Raw genomic sequence first — 25351 nt, forward strand, 5'->3', positions numbered from 1 at the left:
TTTTATTATATAACGTACTTTATAAAAGTAGAAGAAGTGATTTAATTAATTGGCAACTATTTCAGCTAAACAATAATTGATAATTTTTTTTTATTTATTAGAATATTTACAATCAATTCTCATTGATAATTTTCAGTAACTTCATTTGGCATGATACAATGACATGGCTTATAATAGTTTTATATTGTTGGTTCTAGTAGAATCTAAGGATTTAATCTAGAGGGTATTTTCTTAATTGATAATAATAACAAAAAAGAAGGAGAACGCGTTGTTAGAGTGAAAAAGGGAGATCTGTCCCTGTTCGGTTGGCTAAGTGTTAAGGTTCCTTTAACCCCGTTTGCTACGTTTCGAAAAGAAACCATTTAGATGTTTGTGTGAAGAGGACGTAGGCCGCGAGGATTAATGACGAGATTACTTGTTGTTGTAACCGTCGAATATATTTAAGACAATAAATTAATATACAAACGTAGACGTTAGTCGTTAGTACGAAGTGTAAATGGCAAAATAAAATCGCGGAATAAATACTCGTAAATGCTCGTCGCGTGACTTGATAGACGCTCGTTAGATACTCGAAGATACTCTAAATGCTGTTAGATACTCGATATGTACTGTACATGTCCGTTTATTTATACTGGTCAGGGGAGAGTCGGAAAATTCAAATTCATATTCATTCGACGGTTACATGTAGCTGCGACATTGTTTTGCCCGGAGTTTATTTGTTCTTACGTTACTTGTAATCTAACGGTCTTGATACTCGGAGGCAAAACAACAACATGATTCGAATTGTCCTCTGACTCATGTGCCGCTACGAATCTACCCATAAGCTGGCCGTGCGATAATTTCTCTGCAATTAACGCGCTCGCAACTTTTCTCCCACAATGCGATCGAATGAACAGGTCGAGAGGGCGATTAGTCTACTTAAGTAGTCGGTTGTCTCCAACTTTCCCGGCTGGTCGCGTGCACAGATCGACGACGCGCGAACTACAACATGGAATCGGTTGCATCTAACAAATTCTGTTACGTGTAGTTGGCGAGTGATGTCGGCGTATGTGCGCGCACGTGTTCACCAGCCTAACCACGGACGCGATTTCCTGCCTTTCTCTACCAGCTAGCGAACTCGGCAAACGAAGCGAATCAAACGATAAGGCTCGACGCACACTGACGAACAGAGACGCGAATGTGGCCAGTGGGCAGCAGCTATTATAAACGAGACTCTTTATCTCTGAGAACTAACCGGTACCGCTCTTTCCCACGTTTTGTTGCTGCTGCGACCAGAGAGGGCGTTTCCTTCGAACTGCACGAACAACGGCGAAAGATAGTTCGAATTTCGTTCTACCTCGGAGTTTCTCTCATTATCGTTTCTCTTCTTCTCTCGCCACCTTTCCGATCTCAGCTGGCCCGGCCGCCAGTTTTGCGTGCCATCGAACCCTTTACTCAGGTAAAGTTTCGCTTTTCTATCCGAATCCGTTTTTCGACCGACCGCGAATCGCCTGATCTTCCAAGCTAAAGCGAAATAATTAATTTCTAATTTGTCGTAAATCGGTTTCTCCGACTTGTAGTTTCTCTGCTTAATTAGTTTCTAAGTTGAGGCGAAATAATGGACGCAGGAAGATCGCCGATGATGCGAATAAATTATTTTGATCGGTAGCCGAGGAGCTTGAGGAACAGAGGAGAAAGTTTCACGAGGCTCGTTGCCCGAACACCTTTTAACCGAGTTCGAACCGCCAGATTTCCTTGCAAGTGCGATGCGAAACAATCGATATAATTCGTCAGCGAGAATATCAAAGTTTCCAAGTTCTAATGCATGCAGAAAGATAGTCAGCTGTGTAAATGAATTATTGTAATTAATAGCTGAGAAACTTTGGGTTTGCCATTCAGCAGAATCGATCGATTTGTTTCCCTCGTGTGTGTCGTTTCGCTAGTCGATCAAAATAATCGTAGAATTTTGAAAATTGTGATATGTCAGTGTTACAATGAAATGTACGTATCGTACACAGACGCCAATACATTTCTCATATTAAATTGCTGGATGTTCTAATGCACAGAACGAATCATAAATGCACGTCTACGCTTCAGCTGGTGAATCTAAAACAAGTAAAGATCTTGGTACGTCCATTGTACTTTAGTTTTCGAATTACGAATGATCGAAGAAAATGTTGAAGGTTTTCGGTTCGGTCGAATCATTTTTAACTAACGAAATCGCTAAAAAGGCCGCGAGTGTAGCTTCAAGAGTGATAATAATCGTAGATAAATTTATTCCTATGGCGTGCATATACAAATAGCTGTTTGTTATAATGATATAAATATAAATATCGAGATGTCTATGGTGTTCAAACATTGAAAAGTTGCTTCTGAGAAGTGCAGCAATTTATAAAACTCGCTTCTAAGAATAATCAATTGTTTCAAGGAGCTGTAATATCTACTTTCTATTCTTTAATTTACCGTTCCCTGAATTCGAGTAGGTAATAGGTAGATAGAGAACATTCCGGGAGTGCAAAAAGTTTCTGGAAATTGCAACTATGCAGGTAGCGGAGGTGAATATAGAAAGTCTGGTGTTAAATTTTACATTGGGAAATTTTTAAATAAAAACTTCAGTGACAGTGTTTCAAGAGTTTTCTCCTTTCTTAAAGACACCGCGTTACGTAACTGTAAATCTAATCTCTATAGTGTTTCATTGAGTTTCTAATAATCGCGAAAAAATTAACATGGGCGAATCTCGAGAGAAACGAGCAATGGTGTGTTTGTAATAAAATCGAATGGAAAATATAATCGAATATAACATGATCGAAGCGTATATACGCACAAAGTTTTATTAAACAGCGAAAATATAATCTTTGGAAACTTGTTTCGTATTAAAAATATTAGCAAAGTATTAAGACACAATTAAGAAAACACTGTGGGATTAATGAAATGTCAATAACGTTTAAATAATAATTATTCTTAAGTGCCAATGTAAGAACTCAATAATCAAATTTACTGCACCGATACAAACGTGTTTTATCATCGATTTTTGTTTACATGTATAAGATAATAGTTATATAAGTGAGAATAACTATAACAAAGTTGAAAGGCGCACTGGAAAGTTATTTAAACATAAGACGTTGACTAAGCACTGCTGTGGTACAATTTAGGTCAAACTTCTAAATCTTGATCAGAGGACAAAGTCCGTGGAAATTATGCTAAAATAACAAGTGAACTTACAGTGACTATACTTTTTAACCCTTTGAGTGCTGAATACTCGCGGCCTATGCGGTCCGTACGGACGGCGCGCGTCTAACGCTGACGATCGCTGTGGACGGAATACTTTTTCGTTAGACTGAACTCTGTTGATTGACTATTCAAAGCGTAAATCGTAATAAGTTATAGTAATTCTTTTGCACGAGATTAAATGATTCAAGAGCGTTATTTTTTAGTATTAATTATTTATTATAAACATTGAAATTTACAATAAACTAGAAAACAATAAACTAGGAAACTAAATTTAGTAAATATAACACAAGTTAATAATTCAGTTGTGTGCGAAAAATTTCAAAACAATTATCGATACATAATCCGACATCGCATTTTCTGCATTCTCTTATTTTTCACACAAACAACACATTTCCTTCTTGATAATTAGATGCGACTGTCCGCGAAACAGGTAGACAGCTGTTATAACGAGGCATTATTGGCATTTGTTTACTGCCGTTACTAAGGAATGCATTTATATTTATCTCACACAAACGTAATGGTATTACTTTTGCATAGGTGTTCGGAAAAATTGACAAACCCATACATGCGTCCTTAGTCCATGCCGGGCACTTACAGAAAACGAATATATGTGTCCTTAGTCCACACCGATTTCGCCAGACGCGTATATGCGCCCATAGCACTCAAAGGGTTAATTGCTAGCAAATAAGTACGTGCAACAAATAAATGAAATATTACATCGATCTACGTTTGGCAATAAAAATTTAACGCATAGATCTATGAGAGTATTGGAAAATTTATCGGAATATCGAATATGAATATTGATCTAACTTTTCCTACGACACGTCGCTCCTTCATTTAATTGATTTCGATGGAACCGATAAATTCTTCTGTTACCCGACGTCCTCTCAAGTGATTTTTACCCAGAAATTGCAGTACGAACAAAGACAAATATGAAACTATGCATGGTGGAATGCTACAAAAGGGCATATTCCGATCCCTTTGTCCGTACATCCTGCTGTTCCTGCTCTCTTCATTTAACAGCCATAAAGATAAAGCGTTTCAGACACAAACTTAAGTGCACTTGCGCTTTTAAACATCAGACGTGCTTGTACCGACGATGGGAAATAATGTCGACTGTAATGCGTACACGAATGAATTTGCAGCAGTGCAAGTTTCGGGCAGATCCTTTGCTTCGATTAAACTGCTATGGGAGACTTTTGAAATCCAGCCTTTACTCGAGCTTTTTTTTTCTTGGTCTTTTGTGCCGATACAAAGAAGAGTTTTCCTGACAATCTTAACTGCTGAAACGTCAGCTCGATGAATGAAAAATGTTTTATGCGTCTATTCATATGGCCACGCTTTGCAGCTTAAGATTTTAACGCTGCTTCGTCTAACGCTGTTTGAGGCTTCCGAGAAAGAGCCATGTCGAGAAGGAAACGGTATGCACCTGTCAAATTTTCTAACGCAAAAGGAGCTGGATTACGCTATTGTTCCTTTTAATGCAGTTTCGTTTTGTTATTTGGACTGCTTTTTTTCGCAAAATCGGTTAACCGGGCGAAAGAAAAAGTGGAGAAAATCGGTAAAATTCATAAGGCACGCACCAATCGAAAGGTTTGGTTCGGGAATAATTATTTTAACTTCAATTTTATTAAAATTCCAAAAGTTTCACAAAGCGGAGTTAAAGCGGCTTTGGCCTGTCAGCGGCTCGTTTGGCGTCAACGCGAATCGAATCTTGCAGTACACATGATAATTTTACGACTGATGCAATGACAGTCTGGCAAGAATTACCAACTTGGATTTCCCGGTAATAGCAAATCGCCAGGAGGTGCGTACAGCGATTACGTTAGTCTGGTTTCTTTCTCTTTAGACTTTAAACTTATTCAAATTACAGTTCCCATTTATTTTGATATAATAAACACGGGGATATAAGAAAATAGGCAGTAAATGTAGATTAAAATACAGTGATTTTGTATCCTCTCTTTCCTTCAAGCTGAACGATTGTACGTAGACAGTCTGCAGTATAACCAGATAGAAAACAGTGTAAAAGCTGCATAAGTAGCTTACGTGCTGCGGTGTCTTACTATGCGAGTTATTATCCGCTGCATTTAGGCCATTAATCGTATCTTTCATCTCGCTGTAAACGATTTATGCGATTAGAAACGTCGACGACAAGATGACTGACAACGAATTAATATTTTAATACGTAGGAAGAATTATCGAGAAATTCATTTGCCGGTAATTAAGCTCAAACAAACATCCAACTGTCCGAATTTCCTTGCAGAATGCCTCATTTAAAATACAAACTTTTACCATATCCTCTCATTCGGACGCCTCTTTGTTTCTTTAGATCGGTTGTTTCATTTTTAGTATTTTGCAAATTCAGCGCTGTTTTATTTTGAGCAGCTTTTTCGCTTTCCCCTATTAGGACACTAATGAGAAAACGTCCTGTTTAATTAAGCGACATTTCCCTTTAGCACGTGTGTATAATTCCTAATTAAGGAAATATTAATTAAACACTGTTCCATATTATCATTTGCCAACTTTTAATTGTGTTATACCGGCTGATTCATGAGCGTGTGTCGCCACTTCGGGGGTTGAATCTGTACATTCAATTTTCGAGTTATAAGTCAGCTACAGAAGGCTAAAAAGGAAGCACCTAGCAGACCTCACAAAGGATATACCCTAGCAAATGCGAGGATGGTACCCCGCTGGGGGTAGCCACCTACATGTTAAACTGCTAAAAAATTCGACCTAATGTCCAAAATGGACAAATTGTGAATATTAACCCTTTGAGTGCTGAATACTCATCTCATATGGAATGTAAGTAAAATATCTTGATAGTGAATTTAAATTAATCTATTTAAATCGTGGATTTTCATGCAAATTCATATTTCTGTGGAAATAACTGCTCCATTCTTTAGGTTCTTTCTAACCCTGTTGATTCTTCTAACATCAAAGAAACGTGTCTTCAGCTTGAACAAAATGTGAAAAGAATCCTATTGATGATGATTTCTCGCTACAATTTCATATAAACAAACCTACCTTCTGTTTGCTAAGATAAGATCGAGATTGAAATGTAAAAAGCTTTAATGTACCTTTTTAAAAATTGCATCTACGCAATGCTGGGTTTTACTTATTAAATACTACAACAGATATTTCCAATATTTTCTATATTTTCGCGTATCAAGTACAGTGTATACATTTCTTCGTCTTTAACCCTTTGAGTGCTGAATACTCGCGGCCTATGCGGTCCGTACGGACGGCGCGCAGCTAGCGCTGACGATCGCTGTGGATGGAATACTTTTTCGTTAGACTGAACTCTATTGATTGACTATTCAAAGCACAAGTCGTAATAAGTTATAGTAATTCTTTTGCACGAGATTAAATGATTCAAGAGCGTTATTTTTTAGTATTAATTATTTATTATAAACATTGAAATTTACAGTTAACTAGAATTTGGATAATATACTAGAAAACAATAAACTAGAAAACTAAATTTAGTAAATATAACACAAGTTAATAATTCAGTTGTGTGTGCAAAATTTCAAAACAATTATCGATACATAATCCGACATCGCATTTTCTGCATTCCCTTATTTTTCACACAAACAACACATTTTCTTCTTGATAATTAGATGCGACTGTCCGCGAAACAGGTAGACAGCTGTTATAACGAGGCATTATTGGCATTTGTTTACTGCCGTTACTAAGGAATGCATTTATATTTATCTCACACAAACGTAATAGTATTACTTCTGCGTAGGTGTTCGGAAAAATTGAAAAACGCATACATGCGTCCTTAGTCCATGCCGGGCACTTACAGAAAACGCATATATATGTCCTTAGTCCACACCGATAGCTTTCGCCAGACGCCTATATGCGCCCATAGCACTCTAAGGGTTAAGAAATAAAAAAAAAGAATAAGACAGCTTAGAGCAGAAGGATCTTCTAAGCTGTTAGGAAGACTGTTAAAACCTGTTCTCGTTTACAAGAAGTCCTCGATTCATCATTAATTTCTACCCTTTGATACAATTTAATCAACTATACATACCGTTGCTATTATGCAAATCGACCTGATATCCGGACGCTTATGAGCGGTAGCGTGTACTTGACAAATTTTCAGACGCGATTTTCTCAAGAACCAAGCCTTTCATATAACTTCGTTTTATTTCGTACCATAAGAATCTTGCTCGCTTCGATTACACGACGAATCTTGCCTCACTGTGTACATTAGAGACGCGCGATTGGCTGCGGTATTCCAACACCTGCACACAACGATCGATTATCAGAGTAATCAACGATCGTTTGTAATTATCGATTAAGCAAGTTGCCGATGCCTAACTGGCTGACAGTCGCGAGTCGACGAGGACAAACACGCGTTAGAGGGCTGAGAAAGCGAGGCGAAACCTCATTTATAATCCACGGGAACGTTTTACTCTCTCCCGGCGCGATTTTACGACGCTGTGGCTCAGAGTTTCACCTGTCACGCTAACGGTCTTGTCAAGCAACGATCTTCTTTTAGCTTTACGATCGTGCCACTCGTGCCTCCCTCGAACTTCCTGCACGAGGATCATTGTTCTTCCGCGATCTAGGATCCCGAAACGATGCCTAATGGACGTAGCAATTTAGTTGCAAGACGTCGTTGCTGGCAATCGAGAATTATTCGTCGTATTACCAGGTAAAATATAACGAGTCGAACAATAAGACGTGGAAATTGAAGAACGAGACGATGGAAAGCGAGAGGAAGAAAGTGGTTGGCAATTTTTACCGGTTTTATTTGTCGTAGCGCAATTGGAATTTTTCTTTTACTTTTATTATCTATAAATGTGTTCGCGTTCGGATCGCGTGCATAATTTTACGTTTTCTATTTTTCTAATGCAAAATAAGCACGCACAACAGGCGGAAGAAGACAGCACTGAGATAAAGAAAACGTCCAATTTGAATTATGGTAATGGATGCTGTAGGAAATTACATTATAGGGATAGGAAATTACGTTTAATGGTGAGCCAGGTCTGTATAGATTTTTTTCACAAATATGCGAAAACACGCGACGCAAGTTGGAAAACTAATTTAATTAATCATCTACAATAATTTTATGTACGTTCTATAGAACATTTTTTTTTTATTTGTTAGAATATTTACAATCAATTCTCGTTGAGAATTTTCAATAACTTCATTTGACGTGATACAATGACATGGTTTATAATAGTTTATATCGTTGGTTCTAGTAGGATCTAAGGATTTAATCTAAAGGGTATTTTCTTTTTAGTCTGCGGATCTGGTCCGTCGTGTCAAGTAGTTGTCTGACTAATGGGTTGTGGCGGTTGTTGACTCTTGCGTTGTATCTGCTTCTGGACTTGTATATTTCATCTTTGACAGTGGGTATCTTGAGGTCGCGGTGGATTGTTTCGTTGGTAACATACCAGGGTGCATTTATTAGGGATCTTGGCGTTTTCGATTAGAAGCGTTGGAGTATTTCAATGTTGGAATTACTTGCTGTTCCCCATAGTTGGATTCCATAGGTCCAGACAGGTTTTCTTACGGCCTTATAGAGCGTAATTTTGTCTATAGAACATTTGACAAAGAAATAATTAAACGAACTGGCATAAAATCCATCAAATATTTCTTTCCCTTTTTTATTACTTCTTTCTGCAGCGAATACAGACGATATTAGCAGGTATTTTTTTCATAAGAACTTGCATCTTTAATTCGTACATTTTTCATTTCATACGTTAATTCTTTTGATGTATTTTAAGTATCATACTTGCGGATTATAATGCATTCGTATTCACCATCTATTGCTTCTTGTTAAGAATTCTGTTCCATTTTTCCTCTTCAATGCTATCTCCATTATTTGACGCGTTGTACGCGAAGAATAAGCGAAATACGATTGCGAAAAATACGCGCTATCGATATCAGCTAATCAGCGAATTATTGGAAATTATCGAGAGTACAAAAGGATGAACCGAAGACCACAGTACAAGCAACTGAGAGCAATCAGAGTCGTTGTACGGAAACCGATTCTATTGGTTGAATCAAAAGTAGCGAGGAAAGTCGTTCATTTACTGCATTGAACTGAAATCGCGTAAAATCGCGTGCATCTCGTTCGCTGTAAAAAACATACAAGCGACTGCTGTTTCACTATCGATTTACTTATTCTCTGTCGTACAGAGCTACGATACAGCGAGGTTGCAAATCCTTAAAAATCCTAAGGATCTTAAAAATCGACATTTTGGACGCGGAAATTATCGGTATTGCAAATTTCGCGCTACTTTTGTTGGAAAATGACGAGGTTGCAAGCGAAATTGGAAAAACATATTCTTCTATCGATTTTACGCAACATGTTGGTTTCGCCAACAACATTGTAACAACTGTTTTTCCGTAATTAACGAACAAGTCGTGTTCACAGCGATTTGCTGTAGGAATTACGCGTTAAAATTTCAACTTTGAAGATGAATATCTGCGAGCTGGTAAGACTCTGCTCTTTAAAAATCGAATCACGTACGGATAATCTAGCGAATAACGCGTCAAGGAGAATTTCTAAGGAATTGCAAGAAAGTCAAAAATTTCTTAATCGTTCACGGTACACGGCACAGTGACGACGGTTTATGGGATATCCTTTTGCCTTTCGTTTTCAATCGTCGTCCGTTTCGTAGCTCGGCGAGTCGATAGGACGAGCGTGTTGATCGCGTTAATTTCCTGTGAAAGCAATTACCAGCGTCGGTGGCGATTCGCCTCGATTCACGCTGCACGGCGAAATTTTAGCTGGCTTTTCGAAATTGGAAACGCAGAAAGGAAACTTATTCTCGTATTTGACAAATCGGCGTATTTCATTGGCCTCGTTATCGCATCTAATTGAGCAAAGAAAACGCTAGAAGGTAATGCGTCGTTGCCTGTGTATTATTTGCTCGCATTTACTTGGAGAAAAACGCAACAGAAAACGACCGTACGTGGTTGTTTTTTCTCGTACGAACGTTAATTGAATCGTCGAAGATTATAGCGTCTGTAGTGATTAAATAATGGAAATTAGCTGCAGCGTTATTAAATCCTGCCGGTAACGTCGTTAAAAAGTTTTAATCTTCGTTTAATTGTAGCCCTTGCGTTATAAATATTGCAGCGGAGATAGCGGCGGATGTATCGAGGGTTGGATAGGACCACGTCGAAACAAACAAGAGGATGATGATTCAAAAGGGACAGTATACCGTTGAATCGCGCCATAAATCACCCATAGACCGTGTAGAGTGCTGCAATTGCGTTAATGCACGTAGGAAATAAGGCTGTGTTCGATCGCCTACGCCTTTATCGTAAATGACCTATACCGTTTCGTGGTTCGCGGTTCATAGAAATTGGAGGCGCGCGGCATCGTGCACGCGTGTGTTAATTACGCGTTGGAGAACGCTGCGATAAATTTCAGCAACGCCAGCTTTTCAGACACGAAAACGGTGGCTCGTAACTCGCGTCCTTGGGAGTTCTTTTTGTCAAATACGCAGCCGAACTATTGGTTTTGCAATGCCATAAATCGTAGCGGACACCGATCGAAAAGTAACGCGAGACCTGTTTTTTTCCTCAGTAGTTGACAAAATCGAGATAACGAATGGCACGGGCGTTATCAATCACGATAAATTTCCGGCCGCGCGCTATCCTCAAAATTTATCGGTAATTTTGTATCGCGTTTTACGAGGCTAACGCGTATCTCATCGGTTGTTTCGCTTTTTCTCCCAGCCTCCTCTGTTCCTTTTTTCTTGTTCCTTTTTTTTTCTTTTTCTTTTTATGGACATACTTTCGTCCTGTCTCCGCTTCCCTTCGCCTTTCTCTCGGCCAATTCCAGCGGGCGTGACGCGAATCAATAATCACCGATCGGCAACAAAGCTGTCGACGCGCGCGTTATGGCCAAGATGAATATTCATTTTTCCGTGTGTGCGTGCCATCCCGGATATGGCGCCGATCACCTTTATCACGATTCCGATCAATCGATTGAAATTTCAGTCGCGAAATTATCGTTGCCAGCAAACGGAGCTTGCCTCGTTTATCGCTGTACGTACGCGCGGTGAAGATATTTTTTCAAGTAGGACACCGGTTGTGTACTTTGAATTAATCTCTGTTCAAGTCTGTGTATAAATTTTCTTTATGTTTTTCTGTAAATCGCTATTTGTACGCTGCTAATGCAACGTTTCTACGATACTGCGTTCTATTTTTCTCACTTGTTTCATATTTTAGAAGCAAGCAAGAATATTTGGAAACGAAGGGTACGGTGGTTTAAAAAAGTATAAATAGTTTTCGTCCCACTATCGATAAGTTCGTTGGCAAATTTCCGTGCGGAGATTTTTTCCGTAAAATATCAACATAGAAGAAAAACATGCTATGCAAACATAAATTCGTGAATGCCGTATTAAAAAGTTCTAACAGAAACACGAAAGATAGTAGCAGATTGATTTTTCACTCGGTAAAATATAGTTGTACTTTGTTTATATCAGTTCCATTCCACATTGTTGCCCATTTTTAAAAACACAGCATTGATATTCGATCAACTATTGAGTTTATTACCTAACGAGTTGTTGATCTGTTTCCTTTTGTTTCAGTGAATGCGTTCAGAATTTGTTATTAATTATTTTTGAAGAGATAGCACGAGGATAAATTGAGTAGCTACACATAAAGTAAAATGAGCTACATAATCAAGCTTCAGTGAAAGTCAACGTTAATTTTATAAAACGTACATACATTTTTATAATAATTGCGATAATAGTATGTATATATAACGATAGGTTTATTATATTAATTCTTTTCCATCGAGTTCTCCACAAGAAAAGATCCGCTGATACGATATCTGCTAATCTTATCGAAAGAACCGATGCTGAATTTGTTCATCATCGAGGATGGTCTTTGTATATCTACCGAACAAATTATTTTCATGATAACTTTCTAAAGAAACATTGATGAGTCTACATTTACGTAAAACCTTTCCTCTATTTTTATTCATAGGGTATCTTATCTGCGTTTTGCTGAAATAAAATCTCTCAGACATCTTGTAAAACATATTCGAATAGTTATTTTTTTATTATGAAATAAATCAAATAATTAAATAATAAAAATTGTTTTTAAAATATGAAATTAAAAGATTTAAAAAAAAAAATGAAAAAAATGGGAAAATAGATTTTGGTATATATAAGTATAGATTAATATATAATTATTAATTATGATCTAAATATATATATATTTAAATTATATAAAACTTTAAACTTAAATACATACATTTAAGGCTTGAGTTGAAAAAAAATTCATTATATATAATTATATATTTAAATACAATAATTTATATAAAATATTTACCACGTTAAACGATCGTTGCTTACTAAATCTATCAACAGCAGTCGCGTCCACAAGATTGCAACTCAGAGGAACAGTTGCAACTTTATGAAAAGCACAGCACATATAGTCCGTCCGAGAGCGCTTAAGAGGATTGCAATCTAATACTTATAATACGATTATTCTTTGCCTCTTTGCCTTGCTTTGCTTTCGTCTGGTTTCTCACGCCGCAATTCACAAGAGTTTCGTTTGTCGTGGTCGCAAACCGTCCTCGAAATCTTCCTGTCCGTTGAAACATGCACTGGAACGTTGGCAGAAGCGGGTCGTTTCCGTTTGCGATGCCATTATTCTACGAAAAGTTTAGATGCACCCATCACTCGTGTGTCGCCACCACGGTCATTCTTTTCCTCTGATTTTCTTTTCTTTCTATGCTTTTCCGTCTAACACAACCACGTACCATTCTGGTTACACGCTTTCTTAAATATCGTTTCGATTCCTTTCGTTCGTTTCCGATTCTTCTTGCAATGCTGCACCATTTGCCAATATTCTTTCATTTCGACATCTTATATTTACTTGAACATCCTTTATTTCGAAATCTATCGGACGTTGCATTGAATCGAACGATCGGTCCAAATTGTCCGCGGCTTCAGATTGTCTCGATACGTTTCAAATCTTCGATCGTTGGATTTATAGTTATGGGCGGAAAGTTACCAACTAATCCATAGAGTTATCGCGCGCTATTTTTCCACGCTACAGTTCAAGAATAGGCTACAGTTGAAGTCGGTATCATCGTGTGTTTGCAAATCCCATTGCAACAGTTAGTTTGTTTCAGAATAATCCTACACTTATCCGCTAATCCACTAATACAGTGTCGCGAGCAATTACAGATTTAACCACGCTTTTACATTTTTCGTAATATTGGAACAGAAATTGGCAAAATCTTTTGGACAATCTATACAATTTTAACGTAATGTAAAACTGAAGATGCAAAGAAGACGAACAAAAGTCGTTTCCTTTTGAAGTCTGCAAGAACTTCCTAAAAGGCGTTTCGGAGAAACGTAATTTTAATTTTTCTTTTATATGATTTATATAATTTGATGATTTTTCACGAAGAAACTCCCAAGCTGTATCGATTAATATATTAAAAAAAATACAAGTTGACCTCTTGATCTTTGCGCGCCCAGTTACAGGGGAGACGAGTAACGTCGGATTATACGGACCTCTCAGGCCATTCGATCTTCCTCCGAAACTAATTTTAATAATATCGAAGACATTTTAAATTCACTCCGTATACCCGTAATTACCTGGTATCTGGAAGATGCGATAATCTACACTGTGAAATCGAAGGACAAAGGCGAAATTCGATGAAGTTGCCCCTGGCCTGGGACAATAGATGCTCGTTTGAATTTCTATGACTGCTCGGATCCGCCTTCTACCGATTCCCGATTCCAATGAGAGGATTGTTTACCGAACGTGACATCTTTCTTGGATAGTTCTCGTCGATGTTTGATACGCCGAGGGCCCGGTAACCAGTTTTTGCGATCGGGTGCCAGCGAGAATTCTAAATTTCTGGATAGGTCGCTTTCGTGCCATGGCATAAGACTTTTCGCATGGAGCAAAGCGTACCTCCCGGCGATATGAATGCGCAGGATTTGCCTTTGTGTTATAGAAACGTTGAATAGATTCTTTGATACTTTAGAAATCACCGAGAAGCAATTTGTATGTAAAGAGAAGGAAAACGATTCTTCGTAGATCGTTTCTTTACGCCATTCTTCGTGTTCCATTCGGCGATCTTGATAATAGAAAGCGCCAATTAAATGGGCCAAGAGGGAACGTCGAACGTCGAACCTAGGACCCAGCAGATAGCAGGGACTTTGCAAGTTTGGTCGGGGAATTTTTACGAAACCGTTGATGGAACGCAACCCTTCAAAATGTATTATATCAACGCTTCTAAACTATCTCGACGGACGTTATTTAAGCCAATGGAGTTACGAAGTTTGAGAGATGGCAAACTTTTGTAATTTCCCAATAATCTCTCTAAACCGCGACAATTCTAAAGTTTAATTTTCTTCGTGATCCTCGAGGGACAAAACAATATCGCTTAGAGGAAATACGGCCAGACACGATGAAAATATTATTCGCGGTGGGAGTTTTGGGTCGGACGTTATAAACTTGTTTACGTACTTGGTCGACCTTGGCTTCTTCAAAGAGCATTATTTTTACGATATTTCCTAATTCCAATATCTGTGCCATGTGTTCTCAAAGCGATTTATAGTCGACTTGTAAAATACTTACCTGAATCGTTGAAGTAATTACTTGAGAAAGATTCTACACCTTTTCTTTTGTATATCCATGACCTGGAGACCGCTATTACGAAGAGAATAGCACGTTGACTGTTGAAAATAACAACGTGAGTTCTCGCTCGCCATCTATATGCTGACGGCTAGTTACAAAAGGAGTAACTAGAAGTTGTTCCTAGACACGGTCGATAGACCTGATCGATAGTTTTAGGACCTCTCTTGCCTTTTTTTCATTTATTCGTTTGTGACCCTTCTAAGTGTGTGCAATAAAGGTTTTTCTGCTCCGAGAAGTGTGGATTTATTATCTATATAACATAATAATAACTAACGCGATCCTACCTCTAAAACATAAAATAACAACATTGACCGTCACGCCTGTTTTCAAGGAAATCTCCGTCGGGCCACGCGTGCCGCAGTACCAAGCGTTCTCTGCTAGGTACTCCCATCGATATTTTAGTAATGCGAGTCGCTCAAGTGGTAGTCTCAAGAATGATCTCTCGTTTCGTTTGTTTGCAATATTTAAATCACTAGCTGTTGTTGAATACAATGAAGGAAAGTGTGGTATAGATTATTCCGACCAGATAGTGCAGAATCAAATGGTACAGGAAACTTGGCGTTCAACTTCTTCTGGGAATTTCTGCTGTAAACGCTTTGACAGTTTACAAAATCGCAACAAGGAAGGATATATTTTATTTTATTATTGCTTTACATCTCTTATATCTATTTCGCTTCTTATATGTCTACCTCCCTTCTTATCCACTCTATTATATCGCACGCCCTTAATTATTCTATCTCTAAAAACTAAAACTAAAGACTAAAAACTAACAACTGGTGACTAAAAACTATTGCAACTTTTGGCTTTTGCATCCTTGCTGTGCGTCCCTCCTGTCGTTCCTCCCCGTCTTGTATTGCCCTTCTCTTTTCTATTATTGCTTTTAGTTCTGTTAAACCTTCTCCAGTCTCATTTAGAGTTTTTCCTGTGTCCTTTGGCCCACCCGTTGTTTCACATTCTTCTGTTACATGTCTCAGGTATTCTTCTTTCCTTCTACATAGTCTGCATCCGGTCCTTGCTTTGGTCTTGTTTCCACATCTAAATCTTGCTAATATTTTTCTACCCTTCCACTTTATCCTCCCTTCTAAGTACTTTGGTAATTCTTCTTTGGCGATATTTTTTTAATGTATGTTATATTTGGATTCCCTTATTCTTTCCCCCTCTCTTCTGCTTCTCTCTTTCTTTTTTCTTCTATAATTTGGTCTGCTGTCATCCTTTCTTGCTTTTCTCTTGCTTCTATTTCCATTTCTCACCTCTTCTTGCTCTTTTCCCTTCTTGGCCATTTCTTTAGTTTCTCTCTCTTTCCTTTATACAATCCTTTACTTAAATATTAGAATATTTAGAGAGTTATTAGCTGCAAAATTATTAGAATTGTCTGAAAATACAAAAAATCCTTGTCTTCGACGGAGTCAGCATAATATCACCGTTCGGAAAAATGATTCCGGAAGAAGCATTAGACGCGCATGCAAACTACGTTATGCGAATAAAAGACGTCGAATGGACCGGACAAAGACACAAAAGAATTTAAAGAAAACCAAAACTTATTGTCCAAATTGTCCCGACCAACCTCAGCTATGTATGGAATGCTTTAAAGTTTTACATTCTGAATAATTTTTTTTAATAAACCATCCTCGTATTACTTTCATAACAATTCAATAGTTTTATCATTTCCTCTGGAATATCTTTTCAAATACCTACGGAAACTTTGCCGTCAACCGAATACGGGTGTCGTGGCAGTAAACGTGATAGAATTTAGTGAAAACATTCAAAATAAAGAGAGAGGTCCATATTATTGTGTCCTTGAATATAAATTTTGTTTTGGGTTGCAAAGTCTAAAAGCAAAAAAGCTATAAGTAGGTTTCTATTGCTGTTTCTTGTAGCTTTCAGCTACAGCTACAAGGTTAACTTTTTGGTAATGTCCTTTGATATAAATATATGAACATGCTCGTATCATGGCCTTCTTCTATTGTATTATAACATTGTAAGAGTGAGGATCTAGATCAGCACACACTATACTTATTTCAATATATTTTTCTATTACAAATTCATCCACTCGTTCCTCTATCAGTCAACCTCAACATGAATGAAAGATATTTCGTCGATATATACAGGGTGTAGCATTAATAATCGGCAGACTTAATAATTGTAATTGTTTACCAGTAATCAGGCCGTAGAATTTGATGTTATAAGGTTTCGTCATTGTTAATTTTCTGACAACGCGTGGAAGCGAGATTCCCTCAGAAACGTTTAAACGTGTAAAGACGAAATATGGAAAAGTTTCATTTACGCTGTAATGTATTTATATGCATTTATGAGAAATTTCAAGGCGCAAAAGTGCGCGCGATAAAAATATACAAAATATAGAAAGCAATACAATATAAAGGAAAATATAGATAGTCTTTAACAATATTTGGCAATTGGAACAAATCTCTACCTAGGAGCTCTACTGCTCCTATCGTGTTCATAGAAATATTCGCACAGATTGCAGTCTATTTAGGAGCAGATATTTTTAAAGTATTATCGTTGCTAAGTATGCCAGCAGAGATTCAATGTCGCTACTTTCTTGCCACACCGTACACGCATAAAGAAGTTGCTTTTACGTGAATCGGCTTCTTCACGGACAGATAAATAGTATAATTTGAGACAAGAGCGAAGATGAAAAAGGGCTATCGCAGCTGTGTGTACTGGTGTAAACGAGATTTAATTCTTTGTGACGATACCGCTTCTGAAAGGGAGTTCATCCCGACGGAATTGGATTTCGATTTCTCGCGGAGTATAGAAAAAGCGTGGAAACGAGGGAGAGTGAAAGCCAGCGTATTCTTCTTTTCCTTTTTCGCCTTTCGTTGAATACGAATCGCGGCACGTGGCACAGTGTACGACTGCGTCGAAACGCGGCAACTCGACGTTTCGCGACGGAAACATTTTTCTTCACGGAAACAAAACGTTCTACGTGCTTGGAAATCTCGATCTTCCGATTCGATATCCCGGCGTAGATTTTTCCAATTAGGCTGCCCGAACATTCACGACGATGCATCTTGTGCTTGGGCTATTCGTTCCGGCAGCTTCGCAAATATCGTTTGGTATTGCGGATACCGTGGCTGTAAAATCTATCTGTATATACGTACCCTTATTTTCCAATTGAAGAAGAAGCTAATTGGCATACTAATTAGATGCACGTCACTTATTTCCAGCTGTAACATAAATACAAGTTGATTCTTCATCTTGCGATTTGATCGAAGGATCGTAAATATGATGTTCCTTATGCCTGGAAATGTAAAATCTTGCCACGGAAAAGTCGAGTTTAATCCTTGCTACAATATCAGCCACACGTGTGCCACGCACTGGTTGCGTACAGTGGCTCATGAAAGTATTCGAACGCCCTCCGAAACAGGATAACTTTTTTAAAACTGTATCGAACGATTGGAATCCTTTTCGGAGGATAGAAGGATCAGTCGACTAGGTGACGCGTAAAAGAAATTTGGAATAAATCGCAGGCAGGTGGTCGGAGTCGCGAAGGAAATAAATAGCATTAGGTTGTCCGGAAAGTGTCTTTCTATCGTAAACGTGTTTTTTGCACCTTCGTACAAACGTGAAACCAAGTCTGTGAAATGTCACGGTGTTTATCTCAACAAAACAAAATGGGTCGTACGTAATTCGACAAAATAATATAAAACAAAAAACGTTGTGTGTCTATTATTTCCTCATAAAACGAAAGAAACTTTTCGGATAACCCAATAATAATAAAAAAAAATAGAAAATGTAATGGTCACGCTTCGCAACTTTTGTTATGTGTGCCTGTAATGAACATCTAAACAACACATTTTGAAGAGTTACGTCAGGTGTATACATAATATACAAAATTTAACATAAAGAAAAAACAAAACTGAAACGAGCAACAGGTATCGAAAGATGGACAAAATTACAGATTTATTACAGTTACAAGCCGAAAGTCGTAGAAAACTGCGATTTTCATTGTCCTTAATGGTTTGTAGTTTATAGAAACGTTACCCAATATGTATATTTATATATATTTTTATTGCTTACCTTAACAGGATTATAATGTCACACTTGCACGTATATATCGCACACGATATTCAACACAGTATATTAAAATATATTCTACCAATATGTGCCCTAAACGAATAAATATATACCATAAATTAATTCAGTAATTAATTCAGTAATAAGAACGTTGCAAACTTATTTACCAATGTAGTGTTTCTCAGCGTTGTTTTTACGTTTCATCTTCGTAGTATCAGCTTTTCAGTCGTATGAAAGTGTTGCTGAATGACTTGTACCGAACAAATTACTATAAAAATGCTCTGATAAATACAACGATATACAAGCGCTTTTTGTAGCCTTGTACATTTGTAGTCTTCATTTAGTAATTATTCTTGTTGCAAACGTATTTCCCAATGTAGCGTTTTTCAGCGTTGTTTTTACGTTTCATCTTCGTAATATCAGCTTTTCAGTCGTATGAAAGTGTTGCTGAATGACTCGAACCTAACAAATTACTATAAAAATGCTCTGATAAATACAACGATATACAAGCGCTTTTTGTAGCTTTGTACATTTGTAGCCTTCATTCAGTAATTACTCTTGTTGCAAACTTATTTCCCAATGTAGTGTTTTTCAGCGTTGTTTTTACGTTTCATCTTCGTAGTATCAGCTTTTCAGTCGTATGAAAGTGTTGCTGAATGACTCGAACCTAACAAATTACTATAAAAATGCTCTGATAAATACAACGATGTACAAGCGCTTTTGGTAGCCTTGTACATTTGTAGTCTTCATTCAGTAATTATTCTTGTTGCAAACTTATTTCCCAATGTTTTTCAGCGTTGTTTTTACGTTTCATCTTCGTAATATCAGCTTTTCAGTCGTATGAAAGTGTTGCTGAATGACTTGTACCGAACAAATTACTATAAAAATGCTCTGATAAATACAACGATGTACAAGCGTTTTTTGTAGCCTTGTACATTTGTAGTCTTCATTTAGTAATTATTCTTGTTGCAAACGTATTTCCCAATGTAGCGTTTTTCAGCGTTGTTTTTACGTTTCATCTTCGTAGTATCAGCTTTTCAGTCGTATGAAAGTGTTGCTGAATGACTCGAACCTAACAAATTACTATAAAAATGCTCTGATAAATACAACGATGTACAACTGTTTTTTGTAGCTTTGTACATTTGTAGCCTTGCGATTTTCGAATACGCACGATCTTGAAAGATAAGGTCTCGAAGGGATATATGGTTCACCGAGTTACGTCATTTAAGTAATTCAAGAAAAAAGGGAAGGATAACGAAAAAAGAAATGCGAGCCAGGCAAGCGTCATTAAGCTTTGAAGTAGCTCTCTGCTTTCGCATAGTTTTCTGTCTTCTTCATGAGAATTCTGCCGGGTTTTATGTCGTTCATAAAATTCAACGGTATTCTACGTTATTCACGATTTTATTTTTTCTCCTTTTCTGCCTGTTATGAAAACGCAGAACTTCGCCCGTGTACCCTTTTTTATGTGTTCGAGGTTCAACTTTATAAAGCGGTCGATCGAACATTTCTGAACTTCGCGGACGTTTCTCTTCAGTATGTATAGAGTTTGCAATTTTAGAAAAATACTGCCCAAGTGATTAAAAACTTATGAGAAGAGATTAAAAGAGCAGAGTCGTTGATTCTAGAAAATCTGGAATTAAACTTTCTTGGAAATTTGTATAGTAGTCGACCGCTTTGGCTAATGCCCCGTTATTTGTCAAATATATTTTCGACCGATTTTTAAAGTTCCTAATATATCTGATTAATTGATCTGACAAATGAAATATTTGATATTCCAGCTTGCACAATCAGATAGCGTATTCGAGTTTCGTGTCGATGATATTTACGTTCCAGCGTTTTTTGGAATACTAAATTATATTTAAAGTTATAAATACGTAAGAAAAAAATATTTGATTATTTTACTGCTTGTTTATAGAAACGTATTTCCAGGTTAGCATATTTTCGCTATATATTTATTGGTTTTGTATCTCGGTCGAAATCTTCCTTTGCCAAGCTATTTTACCACTTCCATGAAATATAATATGACACATTGGAAAATGTAAAACCGACATAAAAATGAAATTTATCTGGCATACTAAAACGATACTTTCACTCTCCCAAACGTGTTTAAACGTGTTTACTTAAAAATACGAGTCGTTATAAATCAGGCGAAATTAAAAGGAATTAAAGAAACGAAACAGTTTGACACAAAAAGAACATTTCGTTATATTTTATCTTGCAAACAACGTGTATTCATAAAATTATCGCGTTAAATTTTTATTTAAAATCGACTAACAGTTATCGCTAGATGCTTTCCTTTTACTGAATTGTCGCTCGCTATTACCATTTACATACGTTTATAGGTATATTATTCTTTAGAAGAATTTTAGCTATCTCATCGTTCGTGCTTTACCTTCTGTTTCTCGTATACGTCACGGAAAGTGTTTAGACAGAATACAATGTCTTATCGATCCGCTGAGACCTTGTTCAATTTAGATTACATCGGAACGAAGTACGGATGGGAGGCCAATGTGCGAGCAATTAAGTCCTAAAACACGTTACTCCCTTAAGAGTACTTCTCTGACACGTGTTAAAGTTAAATTGCGATTGAAAATAATCGCTTCAACGACCACGTATTGTTTTCAAATTCTGTGAATCTGTTTGCAAATAATTTCCATGTTATTTTCAGTATTTTTCAGTGCGAAACAACGACTGAAACCAGATAATTGTTACAGATTTGCGATCGAAAAATAATCGTTTCAACAACTGTGAATTGTTTTCAATCCTATGGTCTGTTTGCAGTGTAATTTTCCTGTTATTTTTACTATTTTGTGTAGCGAAGCGATGGTTCAAGTGCGTTAAGCCATGGCTCGAGTCGGATAATTGTTACACATTTCTCGGTAATCCGGATTCTTCTACAAAACAGTGTTGGCCTTCAGCGAAACACTTGTTCGAAGAGAACTTTCATCGAATCGGTTCAGTCCGAACTGCCAAACCGGAATTTCCGCTTCGTATTTCTTATCTGCGTTATCTTGCAGTGCGAAACAATAGCGCAAACCGGATAATCGTTACGGGTTTGCAATTGAAAATAATAATTGTCTCAACAGCTGTGTATTGTTTTCGATCTCATGGATCTCTTTGCCGACAATTTCCATCTTATTTTTAGCGTGTTGTCGGATAATTGTTACACATCGCTCGACGATTCCGGTTCCATTCTTTTTCCCAATTTCCCTGCAAGACTGTGACTTGGTCTTCGGTGAAACGTTTGTTCGAGCAGAAGTTTCGGCAAATTGCAATTTTGTATTCTCATTTCCGTTATCTTGACTGCAAAGCAATGACAAACATCGGACAATCTTATTTTGAGTCCTTTTGCAAAACCGACTTGGTCTTCGGCGAAGACGTTGTCCAACAAGTTCCTCCAAATTTTCAAACGCAAGCTGTCCGGATCGCAATTTGTATTTCTTAAACACGAACCTACAAAACTCATTCCAATTAAGTGGAAACGGAGCGTTTCGAGATGTAGAGTGAATCGCAAAAGGAGGACATCGGGAGACGAGAACGGAGAAGGTTTCCGAGCACGCAAGAAAGGAGCGGGTCAGTTGGCGGCACGGCGGGAAAGGGGAAGGTAACTTTCTCCGGTGATCGTCCTACTAACCGCAATATCATCGGCTCAAAGATTTTTATGTATATCCACTATATTCTCCGCTCGCTCACAGATTTCCCTTCTATATGCTTTTATCCTCTCTTGCTGCGATTTGACCTCCATTTCCTATCTTTTATCTATTTATTGAGTAGGTGAAAGAGGCAGACGCGCATATATCGAGGTTGTGTATTGGAAAGGATCTCGCAGAAATTTGTGTCGTAGATAGGGGAAATACGCTCGTTATGATTTACAAAAGATGAATACTACCGATAATACGTACTCTGCTTTCAATGCGTTCAGTTTGCGTACTTTTGCCCCGAAAATGGTTCCTATAGATCGATAAGTTTGCGCGGGGATATTTAACTGTAATTTACATTCTCTATATTTCGCGCTTTATCGCGTGAAACGTGCAACGTGGATTAAAATCTACGCAGAAATTAATTCCACTGTGTTTCTCGAGTCATTTCCGAGCCAAGCGTGTCTTTTTCTATTTTACTATAATTTTTCTATTTTTTTTTTATTTATTTATTTCTTTATATTAACAATTTGTCCAATTTGGACATTTGGTAGAATTAAGGAAAATATGTCGCAATGACATATGAAACCGGAAGACTGTCTTAAAATATTATTAAAGGTACCTTTGTTTATTCAGAAACAGAATGGTAAAGAAAGGTCGGAAATTGCATCAATTAACTGTTACGATAAATGTTATCAATCAGTGTTGTCAGTATAACGATACACAAGAGGTGAAGTATTTCATGTGACAGATGATTTAACGTAAAATTAGATTGAACAGGTCACGTTCAATAGATGGTGGAACATTGATATCAAAGACGTTGTTATTCGAAAATATGGACACGTGTCTCTTTTTTTTTAATAAAATGTAATTTAGTTGCAAAGTTACACGTAGACAGAGCGATTTTATTTTTCATTAAATCTGTCGTGAAATATTGACACGATAAAATTTATTTTTGAAAGCTAATGTGCCGTGGAAATAATGAAAAATATCGACATCTGCAAGCGTTAAATATTACGGAGCATTATTTTCTTATTTAAGGAATTGGTACCAACAGTTCGTTTGGTAGTCGAGCTGTACATAAAATAGAAAAAGTTCTTTCAGTTGAATAGACAGATTATTGCGACTAACCCGAATATTTTAAGCTGCTTAACACTTCGTCGAATTGTTTCAATTTGAAATCAAAATTATATGTATGTATTATATTTATTTATATATATTATATATAATATAAATACGTAAATAATTATATATTTATGTTTCTCAAGATATTTAATAAAATAATTATATATCTCAAGATTATTAAATTTTTTTTTATTTATTTATTGAAATTCACAATTTGTCCAATTTCGACATTTGGTAGAATTTTTTAACAGTTATATTAACATGTTGATGGCTACCCCCAGCGGGGTAGATTATTAAATAATGATATTTTATATCAACAATAGTATTTATATAAATAATTATATTATATACTCTTTTTCAATTAGATTTTAAAATATATATATTTAAATATAAATTTTTATATATAGATTTCAAAATATATATATTCATAATTAATAATTATATATTAATATATACTTATATACATAATAATTCAATTTTTACGACTTGTTTTTACAAAAAATGCTTTATTTTTTTTAAATTATATTTTTTTACAAAATTGTACCTCTTTTTTTAAAAAAATTATTCCTTTTTCGTAACTTCGTAAATTGACGCAGTGGTAAGATACCGATAAAATGAAAAGATAATTAGTTTTGCTGTTTGTCGTTCACACGCGTTCACGTTGATTTTCCTTCAAACTTATCGGATTCCAAAGTCAGCAAGTTTCAGAAAAATTGTTCTACAAATGGTCGAATAATATGTTTTGCGAGAGAAGTTTTGTTTTGTGTCAAATCGACACACCGGGACAGTTGTAGATTAAACAAACAATGTATATTTCATACAACATAAACAGACGAAAGAAAATTGATAATACATGAGAAGTACAGAGACACCACAATTTTACAAAATGAATTTACATTCATGATTTATATTATTTTGTCGAATTACATACGATACATTTTGTTATAAAATAAATTTTTATTTAATCTATTAATTTTAATACTCATTAACAATTTATATAATTTAACAATTTATTAATTTAATATTGATAAATCTAAATTTCTATAACTTATTAATTTAATACCCATCAACCTAAATTTTTAATTTAATTTAACACCCATCAACATAAATTTTTATTTAATCTATTAATTTTTATACCCATTAACAATTTATATAATTTAACAATCTATTAATCTATTTACAAAATGAATTTACATTCGATAAGAACAACGAACAAATATAATATACGTGTACTACAAAATATTAGGTCGTCCGAAAAGTTTCTTTCGTCTTATGAGGAAATAATAGACGCACAACGTTTTCTTGATTTATATTATTTTGCCGAATTACGTACGATCCATTTTATTCCGTTGAGATAAACACCGCGTCATTTCACGAACTTGGTTTCACGTTTGTACGTATGAAGGTGAACCGTTGATAAGAACACATTTGCGAAGGAAAGACACTTTTCCGACAATCTAATAGAAGACTGTTACCAACACGTTGGAAAATTTATAGCAGAAAATTTATAAAAAATAAAAATTCATAGTGTATCGATTCTGAACTTTCTTTCATCCTCTCTACGTATGTCTGTTAAAATCCGCAAAAAGAATTAATTCGTCGTTAGTTCAGAAATTTTACTAACGTTCCAGCATTGATCGACGCGTCCACGTATTTACGAGCAGCAACAAAAATAACGTAGGCAGACAATTAACCGTAAA

General features: G+C 36.4%; 1 long non-coding RNA gene across 1 annotated transcript; it reads left to right on the top strand.

Moving 5' to 3' along the window:
• The first annotated feature begins 320 nt into the window (after nt 1–320).
• On the top strand, nt 321–6954 carry LOC126924033 (uncharacterized). The gene is made up of 2 exons (XR_007713383.1): nt 321–3365; nt 6556–6954. It is a non-coding gene; the product is annotated as an uncharacterized LOC126924033 (long non-coding RNA).
• Nucleotides 6955–25351: the final 18397 nt, after the last annotated feature.

The sequence above is a fragment of the Bombus affinis genome, chromosome 2 (genome assembly GCF_024516045.1).
Source record: "Bombus affinis isolate iyBomAffi1 chromosome 2, iyBomAffi1.2, whole genome shotgun sequence".
Lineage (NCBI taxonomy): Eukaryota > Metazoa > Arthropoda > Insecta > Hymenoptera > Apidae > Bombus > Bombus affinis.